Source organism: Microtus ochrogaster, chromosome 18 (assembly GCF_000317375.1).
Source record: "Microtus ochrogaster isolate Prairie Vole_2 chromosome 18, MicOch1.0, whole genome shotgun sequence".
Classification (NCBI taxonomy): Eukaryota; Metazoa; Chordata; class Mammalia; order Rodentia; family Cricetidae; genus Microtus; species Microtus ochrogaster.
In genome coordinates, this window is record NC_022020.1 from 14,650,564 (window position 1) to 14,661,833 (window position 11,270).

Consider the following 11,270-nt stretch of genomic DNA (forward strand, 5'->3'; position numbering starts at 1 on the left):
TGATTCTGGGTCATTTCTCAGGAATCTGGGTATGGACCTGGGCAAAGCTCATCCACATGGTCAGTATTGAATTAAAGTTTGCTTCGGATTTGGCTTTAAACTGTGGTAGTGGTTTATACACAATCGGTGGGATTAACATACCCAACATAACAGCCCCTCAAATCACCCTTTTAATAGCCATACACTTTTCTTCCCTGTGGAACATTCCTTTACACTGTGAATATACGGCACTGTGATTGGTTTAATACAGAACCTGAGTGGCCAATAGCGGAACAGGATAAAGTTAGGTGGTAAAGCTGAACTGAGAATGATGGGAAGAAGAGCAGGGTCAGAGGAGTCACCAGCCAGACACCAAGGAAGCAGGACATGTAGAAAATGAGGTAACAAGCCATGAGCCACTTGGCAAAGCATAGATAAGAAATATGGGCTAATTTAAAATGTAAGATGTAGTTAGTAATAAGCCTGAGCTATTGACCGAGCATTTGTAACTACTATAAGCCTCAGTGTGTTTATCTGGGAGCTGCTCGTGGGACATAAACTTCTGCCAACCCTTGCCCTTACTTCCTCCATAGCCCCTAGGAGCTCCTCATCTGTTGGCCATTTCTATGGCCTTGTCCTTTCAAGAATACCATGGACATGGGAAGCCACAGCAAGTAACCTTTGGGGGGGTTGGTTTTTATCCACTAAGGACAATTCTCGAGTGATTCACTAGGCGACTATGTGTATCAATAGTTTGTTCTCGTGTTAGTTGTTGAGTGCTATTCCATGGTATGCATGCACCACATTGTGTTCAAGCATTGTTGATCCCACAGGCCAAGAAGACCACTCTACCATGATTTAAAGCCAAATTCGAAGCAAGTTTTAATTAAATACAGGTCAGGTGGATGGGCTCTGGCCAGATCCATCTCTGAATTCCCAGAAAATGGGCATGAGTCACGTTTTGCAGGGGTTTAAAAAGGCAAACCCACACCAGGTGGTGGAGGCACAGCACTCGGGAGTCAGAGGCAGATGGATCTCTGATTTCAAGGCCTGCCTGTTCTACAGAGCGAGCTCCAAAGCTACAGGGAAATCTCTCCCTGACCCTTCCTGCCTGCTCCCCACCAGCTCCTTCCCCACCTTTTACCCTGAATACCTTTTAGGATCACTGATGCGGATCTGAGGCCAGTCCTCTACCAGTCTGTACAAAGGCCTCAGCACCCACAGTTGTAGACTTAGGTCATGATGTGGGGACAGGCCTGGGCATGTGATCTCCAGACAGAGCATCCCAACAGGTTATTTAAAAAAAATCATAATAGTTCAAAAGGGAAAGTGGTACTAGCCCCAAATAAATCTTATTACGACAGAGGAGTTGAGCAAATGTTCCTGATAGATAAGATGTCCAAACAGAACCTGTCTCTCTGGTGAAGTTTCCTGGCACCCACTAGTCCCAAGGGAAGCCTTCTCCTTTCAAATGAGCAGAAAGACTTTAGTTAAAAAAACATTTGCACAGCCCCAGACGTGGGGGAATCAAGAAAGGTCTGTATTTCACGCTGGAAAATGAAAACCAAATAAATAAAACTTCCTGTCACGGCAACAGGCCAGTCAACTGTGGGAGTAAATGTCCAAAACATGCCTGGCTTCTGCAGAAGCTTCTGGAACAAATTCAGAATCCTATGTACTCAGCTGGCCCAAGCCTGGGCTAGAGAGGGGCATTATTCTTACCTAAATTAATCTCTTACTGTCTTACTATATTGATTTCCTTCACCTTGGACATTTGTTTGGCATGTGTACTCATTAGGGAACTGCTGGGAGAAATGATTTGATAATATTGTAAAATAACGCTTTGGCCTGACTTAAAACATTTATAACATTCCCGCCGACACCAGATGGTGTCAGCCCAACTACTGTGCTGCTGCTTCAAAAACACATGGAGGTGAAGGAAACTTTGTTGTTGGGAGGCTGCTAGTTAGTCCTGAAATAATCACACAGAAATTGTTTTAATTAAATCACTGATTGTACCATCAGCTCTAAGCTTCTTATTGGTTAACTCTAACATATTAATTTAACCCATTTCTATTAATCTGTGTATTGCCACGAGGCTGTGGCTTACCCGGTAAAGTTCTGGCGTCTGTCTCCGGCAGGGCTCTGTGGCTTCTCTCTGACTCCACCTCCTTTCTCCCAGCATTCAGCTTAGTATTCCTGGCCTAACTGAGTTCTACCTTGCTATAGGCCAAGTCAGTTTCTTTATTCACCAATTGTATTCACAGCATACAGAGGGGAATCCCTCATCAAAACTTCAATAAGCCCCAGTGAGGCAGAGCTCTCAGGCCCTTTCTGCATACACATGGCAGGACTCGATTTAGAGTTGCTATGGAAACCCAGGGTGTTTGCAGAAAGCTTTAACTGGATGTGGTATCAGCATCCCACAGTGTAACGGCCTAAATGAATGCAGACAGATTGTAAAAATATATACAGCTTTAATGGCGAAATAGACTTACAGAACCACCGTTCCGCTGAGACCAGGAAAGCAGAAGCAAGCACTGGGAGCATGCTCGCCAGATTTATAGGTAAACATTAGCCCGAGGCAAACACGCCCCCTAAGGGGCGGGACTTATCCCTACACCATAGGTTGAAGACCTGGACTGAATAGAAAGGAAAAAGAGAGCTGAGCACCAGAGGTCATTTCTTTCTGCTTCCTGGGTGTGGTGGGTGCAATGTGACCGGCTGTTTGCCCCTTGTCCCACCATGCTTTCCCCCACGGGACGGGCAGTGTCCCCTCAAATTGTGAGCCAAAACAAATTCTTTCTTAAGTTAGCTTAGTCACAGCAAAAGGAAAATAACTGATAAACATATTCTTCCCCTCTGCCACCTGACCCTAACGTAAAGCTCATGACAGCCATATACATGGGCACCCAGGTGTGCCAACTGACCCTGATGTAAAGTTCATGGCATCCATCTACATGGTGGCTCTGACCCTTAGGAACTGCTGTGTCTCTGCATCTGAGATAGAGGTGAGCAACTCTTGAGATGGCCCAGATACTGTTGTGTACAAGTGTCCGTGTCCCCTCCCAGCCCAGGTGCCCCTTGTAACTGCGATCAGTCATCCATGGCTTTCTTCCCCACCTTCATTCCCTACCCGTTTTTCCCCTATTTTTTTTTCAGAGCTGAGGTCTGAACCCAGGGCCTTGCTCTTGCTAGCCAAGCGCTCTACCACTGAGCTAAATCCCCAGCCCCTTTCTCCTGACTTTATCCTTCTATCTTTTCACCCTCTTCTTACTATACTAAGCCAGACCTGTTAAATGACTTAATTATACTCTAGTCTTATCCCGAAAGCCTCAACAGTGAAGATGGGTAAGACATTGCAAGCTCCATGCAGTAAGCCACCACGTTCAGCAGAATCCTATAACTCCCCAACCCAAAGGCTTCCAGCCCAGGGCAACTGGAGGGTGCCATAGGCCAGGGTGCAGTCACTGCTGCCAGATCTGCTTTGTACCACATGCAACCTGACCCCAGCCTGAGTTCCACGGCTCACCTAGGGCATCACGAGAGCTATGGGAACTGGGGTGAATGTGAGGGTCAGAGGAAAGATGTTCATTCATGCTTCAGTGTGATCTCTGAGAAAGACATCAGTTTGTGGGAACAGGGCAGAGCCAATTGCAGGAATCTTCAAAGACTAAGCTACAGAGAGTAATGGGCACTGTGGGCCATGGGTAGGGGGAAAGGCGGGTGCTTGTCCAGGCTTACAGTTCTAGACAGACAGCCATTTCCTCAGCATCCTTCAGAGGCCCCAGAGCTTGAGTTAATGAACCAGGAAATACTGGAACTATTTCATGGAACTCCTATATTAGTCAGCTTGGACGGTCAAAACAGAATACTGTGAAATAAGTAGTATGAACAAGGACACTAGCTTTCACAGTTTTTGAGTCTAGAAAATTAGGATGAAGGTCTATGGCCAGTTAGATTTTTGTAAGGGCCCTCTTCCTATATGGGATATGGACAGACACACACACACACACACACACACACACACACACACGGGAGGAGAGAGAGAACACTCCTGATGTCTCAATTGTTGAATCTGTTTGGAGCGAAACTGTGCCCTCCATGTGATGGTATTAAAGTGTTAAACCTGTAATGGAGTGGCCTAGAGAGAGGTGGTTAGGTCATCGGGTGATACCTGTGGTTGTGGCAGTGAGGATGCTCCCTATACACTCATATATCTGAATACGCCGCCAGACGTTGGTGGAACTGTTTGGGAAGGATTAGGAGGTGGCATTGTTGGAGATGTACCTATGGAGATGAACTATGAGGTTTCAGATGCCAGAGCCATTCCCAGTATCTTTCTCTTTCCATCTGTGATTGTGGATCGAGATGCACGCGCCCTTACTGCTTCAGTGCCGTGCCTATCTGCCTGGTGTCATGCTCCCCACCACAACAGTCCTGGACTCAAAACCTTCTGGGACTGTGAGCCCCAATGAAAGACTTATAAGCTGTGTCTTAGTTGTGATGTTTGACACAGCAATTTAAAAGGAACTAAAGCACGGACCTTAGAAGGTATTGATGTAGTTCTTCTAGAAACCTGTGTAACTTCTGGGAAAATACAACGCACAAGAGAGCAAGGTTGGCCCATCCTCCTGCTCGCTAGCTTTCTGTCTCTCATGTAGTTTCTCTCTTTGCTTTCTTTCACTTGAACAATGATGTCATCCACCATGATGTGTCTTAGCCAGGGGCTCCTCATCAGAGGCTGAATAAATTCTCAGAGCTCCAACCTCCCAAACTGTGACCTAGATAATCCACTCTCACTATAAAGTATCCAGATTCAGGTGTTTGGTTATATCAGTGGGAGAGTGACTGTACTAATCCTATTGGATCAGGACTCCACCTCCTATGACACCACTAAGCCTTAACTGTGTTTTCCAAATATATTACGATTTTAGGCTTCAATGTATGGATTTTTGGTAGATCCCCAGGACATGGTGTTCCATTCCATCCCCCTAATCAGAAAAGGACATTTTAGACATCGGTTTGGTCATGGTTTGCTTATGGAGCCTGTTGAATGTCAGTCGCTGCTCTGGAGGAGGCTGGGCAGGAAGAAGGCAGAGCAACCTTGCCTTAGCAAAAGCCCCGCTGAAGATGTGAACGCTATATTATACAAGAAACACTGACCTCATGTGTCTGGCTTCAGTCTTGAGAGCTGAACAGAAAAGAAAAAGGAGGGAGTCAGCCTCTGGTGACCGATCTGCATGTGTCCTCCCTTTCCACACTTACACAATGGAGCTTACATGGCGAAACCTGGGCATGGAACCCCAAACATTTCCTCTTCCTCTCCTTTACTCCTCAGTAAAAAGGTGAGAAGTTTGGGCCCAACATGCGCTGGCCATGTGCTGCCTCACCCAGTGCCATTGTCCGTCATGGATGGGAACCTCCAAAGCTACAAGCCAAAATAAACCTTTCTGTAAATTCAGAATCTCAGGTATTTGTTATAGTAACAATCTGACTAATACAAACCCCAATCCAGAACCAGACAATGATATTACGAGAAAAGAAAACCACAGACCAATATTCCTCATGGATACAGACATAAAAATCCTTAACAAAATAATACCAAATTGAACACAGTATTTTTTAAAGTGACAATAATACAGCATAACCCAGTGGATCTGTTCCCAGGAATGCAAGATTGTTTTATTATTTCAATATCAATCATTTAGACTATCCATCACATTATCAGAATTAATGAGAAAAAAAAACATACAACCATCTCAGTAGATATAAGAATAGCATTTAACAAAATGTAATACCTTGTCATGATACAGATCCTCAGAATAGTGGAAGGAAGGAGTGTCCTCCGTCAGACACGGGGAGGTAAAAACAAATCCTTCCAGTAAACACCATGCAATGCAGAAGATTTCTTCTGAAAGTGAACAGCGTAGCAAGAATGTCCACTCCAACTACCACAGCCTACATTTTCTGGAAACCACTGTTTCCTGGAACAACAGAGCAAGGAAGGCAAACTAAAGGCTGACAAAGACTGGAAAGAACTAAAATGAACCTTTGAGTGAACGTCTACCTCTCTGAATACAAGAGCATTTTACAAACTTTAGCTGTATTTCTAGGTACCAAAAACAAGTAATTGAAAAATAAAATTATCAACAATCCTACTTGACTACAAAGATTGAGGGACTACTCAACAGTTGATCGATGCAGGGAGCTGGACAGAATCGCCATTACAAGATGGCACTGACATCCTGTCCTGTTGGAAATAAATAACTCCATATATGGCTATGCCTTTGGGAGCTGTGTGTTCCCTGCTTCCCGCATGCGCAGTGGATAAGGGCCCTTGGGCCTATCCCGATGCAGTCTGGTGTCAGCTGATGGTGGCAACCAATCACAGGTCGACCCATGTGCCTACTCCCTATATAAGCAGCTGCTTTAGTGCTCTGGGGCCCCTCGCTTCCTGCTCTCCCTCAACCAAGAGCACTCCATTAAAGCATGATCTGAGAAGATTCCTCATGTGGTGGTTGTTCTTTCTCGTTGGTCGAGAAGTTCGCCACAGATCGATATTCACAACCCCCCTACACATGTGCATAATCTCTCTCTGTCTCTATCTCTCTTTCTCTGAAACACACACACACACACACACACACACACACACACGTTAAAGTCCTGTGTGTCAAATCACATGACCACAAGAGGAAAAGCCTATCTTACAGAATAGAACAAAACATCCTTGGGGCATGTATTTGATAAGAGCCTAGGATCTAGAATATTGAAAGATCTTTCTAACCCCACAGTAAGAAAGATACAGACCCAATAGCAAAACAGCCACAGGACGCTCATACACACTTCTCCCCCAAACACTAAGGGACAATAAGCACCCGGAAAGAGACTCAGACATCATGAGTGCAACACAAACAGCAAAGACGAGACACTTCACACTGACTAGGATGATCATAAAGAAAATGGACACACACACAAGTGCTCATGCGTATATGGAGGAACAGGAACCCTGTGCACATTGCTGGTAGGGTGTGAACAGGGCCACCACTCTGGAAAACAGCTCAGTAGTTCCTAGCAAAGCTAAACAAAGGGTTATTTTATGACTCAGCAATTCTATTCCTAGATAGACACTCAAAAAAGATCAAAAACAATTACTTAAACAAAAACGTGTGCATAAATTCCATAGGAACTGTATTCATGAGACACACAGACGGGTGTTCATGGGTGTAATCATCACAAGACTCAAGCAATGGTGCTCACAGGCACAGGGTTCATAAGACACATGCATTGGAGTCCACGGGCCAGGGGTCACCAGACAAGTGCATCGGTGTTCACAGGTACAGTATCCACAAGACACATTGTCTTGGGGTTTCTATTATGTGTGACATCTGATCAAAGGCAACTTGAGGGGGAAAGGGTTTATTTCATTCACTTCCTTATCACAGTTCATCATCAAAGGCAGTCATGGCAAGAACTCAAACAGGGCAGGAACCTGGAAGCGGAAGCTGACGCAGAGGCCGTGGATGAGTACTACTTACTGGCATGCTCCTTATAGCTGCCTCAGCTTGCTTTCTCCCAGAACCTAGACAGGTGGTTCCACCCACAAGGGCTGCACCCTCCAAAATCCATCACCAATTAAGGAAATGCCTCCCAGGCTTGCTCACAACCTGATCTTAGGGAGGCATTCTCTCTACTGAGGTTTCCTCCTCTCAGAACCTCTAGCTTGTGCCAAGTTGACATAAAAATCAGTCAGCACACATGGACATAGGTGCTCTTGGGCACAGTGCTCACAAGACACACGCTCCACTTCCACAGAACACCCGGAGTAGAGTCTATAGGGACAGGAAGTGGTTAGTGTCGAAATGGGAAGGTTGGAAAGTGTGGCTACTAACCAATGTAGGGGCCTGGAGGATACAGGGAGAGAGTTGCACAGCCTTGTGGGTGTACTAAAATTATTCATTTGTACATTTTAAGTGATTTTTTAAAGTATTTTTTTAATTTTCTGTGTATGAGTGTTTTACCTTCACGGTTGTATGTGTATCACATGTGTCCCTGGTGCCTACAGAGATCAGAAGAAGGCATGGGATCTCCGGGACTGGAGTTACGATGGTTGTGAGCTGTATGCTTGTGAACTTTCCATGAGAGTTCTGGGAAGCAAACCCAGGTCCTCTGCGGGAGCAACGGTGCTCTTAACTGCTGGGCCATCTCTCCAGTCCCTACAATTCTTTTTACTGTATGTAAATTATCTTTCAACTTTTCTCAAAACAAAAATCTAGAAATATGAAAACATTTAAAATGTGGGGGCTGAGAGCTGGCTCAGTAGTAACTAAGAGCACTGGTTGCTCTCCCAGAGGACCTGAGTTTGATTCCCAGTATCCACATGGTGCTTCACAACCATCTGTAACTCTAGTGCCAGGGGATTCAGCCCCCTTTTTTCTTCTCTATAGGCATCAGACACCTACGTGGTGCTCAGATGGACACGCACACACACACACAAAAGCCACTGGTATACATAAAAAATGATTTTAAAAGAAAATAGACAATGTATATACTACTGTGTAAATAGTTAAATATCATTTATAATAACAATTAAAACCCACAAATATTAGGAATAAATTTAACGAAATATATGAAAAAAAATCTGTATACTAAAAGCTACCAGAAACCACTAGGAGCAGTTAAGAAGGACTTATATTTCTGGCCAGACAGGTCAAGCGTATATTTAGAGTACTCAGTACTGTTAAGATACTCAGTCTTCTCAAACTGATCTGTAGACTCAAATCAAAATCCTAGCATGCTGTGATTTTTTTAAACAAAACAAAACAAAAAACAATGGTCTGGCCAGGTGATGGTGGCACATGCCTTTAAATCCCAACATTGAGGAGGCAGAAGCAGAGGCAGGAGGATCTCTGTTCAAGACCAGTCTAGTCTACAGAGTGAATTCCTGGACTGCTACAGTAGGACAGAGAAACCCTATCTCGAAAAGAAGAGGAGGAGGAGGAAAAGGAGAAGGAGGAGAAAACAATAGTCTGGTCTACCTGTTATGTGGGGAACAACACAGACCTAGAGTTCCTGGAACAATCTTGAAAAAGACAGAACTGGAGCCTCATGGGACCTGGTCTCAAGTCCTGAGTACATCTGTGGTGAGGCTGGTGAGGTGGGTCCGTGGGTAAGAGCATGAAGTGTTCTCGCAGAGGACTGGAGTTTGGTTCTCAGCTCTGTGTCAAGCGGCTAACAACCGCCTGGGAAGAGCTGTGGGGATTCCACAGGTACCTTCCACCTACGTGCACAAACCTCCATAGGCACCTTGTATTCACATGCACTTACCCTCACACATAAAAGACAAAAGAGAAAGAATGGGTCCTCACATTCTTTCTGGTCCAACTGGTCATCAAGACAGGTAACTACTGTCCTCCACTGGGGAAGGAAAATCTCTTGAGCAGACAGTACGTGAACAACAGGATGCCGATAGGAGTAGATAAAAATAACATTGCTTCCCACTTCACATCCTACACAAAATAATCTGAATTAGGTCACAAGCCTTTTAGAAAGATAAAGCTATAATGGCTTCTGAGATAAGCAGGGAAGAATAGCTTCGTGACTTTGAGGGGGTTAGGGGCAATGCTTTCTTAGGACACACACAAAGAAGGGAAAAGGAAAAGCACTAGACATACAAGAAAGACACAAAAAGGATATCTACGTAAAAATTCAACTCGTCAGAATGAAAAGAGTGAACACCATGGAGCCTCATGCAGCCCCAGCACCTAGGCAGCCTCCACCTCTCGGCACCAGAAGTTCGGATCATGTAAAAGCCCTGCTAACTCCTACCTGCCTGTCTGTCACACAGACTGACAGGGTTGACAGGTTGTGAAAAATGAGCGCAGCTCTACCCAATCAAGAGATTCCCCATCTAACAATGATGCCCACACTTGGGATGTCACTTTGGCAGAATCTTCTGGGCTGTGGTTTTCTCCTCATTCCCTTGGCTCTGAATTGATAGCCAATTTCCAGGCACGTAAGGCATTCAAAATAACATTTTGAACATCATGGTGAAACTGACATTTCTGACACAGCCGTACAATATCCAGGCTTGAGGAAGAGCTTATACTGACGACACTAAAGAGTTTCAGTGTGTGTGTGTGTGTGTGTGTGTGTGTGCCTCCAGGACTATGTAGACCAAGTAGGCCTCATGGCTATCCTCCTGCCTGCACTAGGATCATAGGCATGAACAAACCAGCAGCGTAGCTTCGTGCCCTTCCGTGTAAAGTCTCAGAAGGACCCTGCAGCATGGAACCATGCCTTCTGAAGGTGGGTGCATCGAGGTCTCTGAGGTTCTTCAGCTGACCCTGGTGCACTGACATCAGTGCTAGAGCTCCAGACTCTAGTCCAGTGCTTCTGCCGTTTCTCAGGCCAAGTCCTAAGAGGACAGGGGATCAGCCACTGATTGATGCTTCTGCATGACGGGGAGGTAAATCTGCCTGGAAGTAACCTTTACTGTAGTTACAGAATAGTGAGGGAACCAGCAGGGCATTTTTGTCTATGTCTGTATAACGCTGTGCTTAGTGACGGGCCAATCCTGCTGCCCCAGAAGGCCCTGGGAGCTCCAGCTTGTCTTGCGGTATTCAGCGCCTAAGAAAACCCAAAGCTAGAAAACCAGCTGATTCTGCATAACTTTGCTTCACTGGGAAGCATTAAAACTCTTATTAATTAAATGGCACAAATTATGACGTTCGTTTGACGAAGGACTGAGCCTGCAGGGGACATGATCAAATCTGATGGCTAGTCTCCCTGCTGCTGGCCATTTAGGGTTTGGCTTTCTGTGTTGGCTCATATAGGTGCAGGTCTCATGCTAGACAGGAAAACACATGAAGGCAGGAAGAGGCCAGCAAAGGGAAGAAAACAGAAGGCCAAGACACTGTGCAAAGCCTAGGAGGGAGCTGGAGAGAGGCAAGGCGAAACAGCACTGTAGTCCCTGCAGGATCAGGCTTTTGGAGCTGAACCAAGCTTGTTGAGGCTTCGTGGTGTGTGGCGTATTTCAGTCTTTCAAAGGTGTTTTTGCCTGCTTGCTTCTTTCTCCTGTGACTTTAATTAGCTTGTGTGTGATGTGCCACAAATAGGCAAATCAAGACTATAGTTGCTGAGTGTAGTGTACACGCCTCTAATTTGAGACAGGTGGGGGATGGGAATCAGGCATTCAAGGTCATTCTTAGCTACTTAGCAAGTTTGTGACCAGTGTAGGTTACAGAAGTTTATTCGAAATCTTTGTGAGTTCGAGACCAGCCTGGTCTACA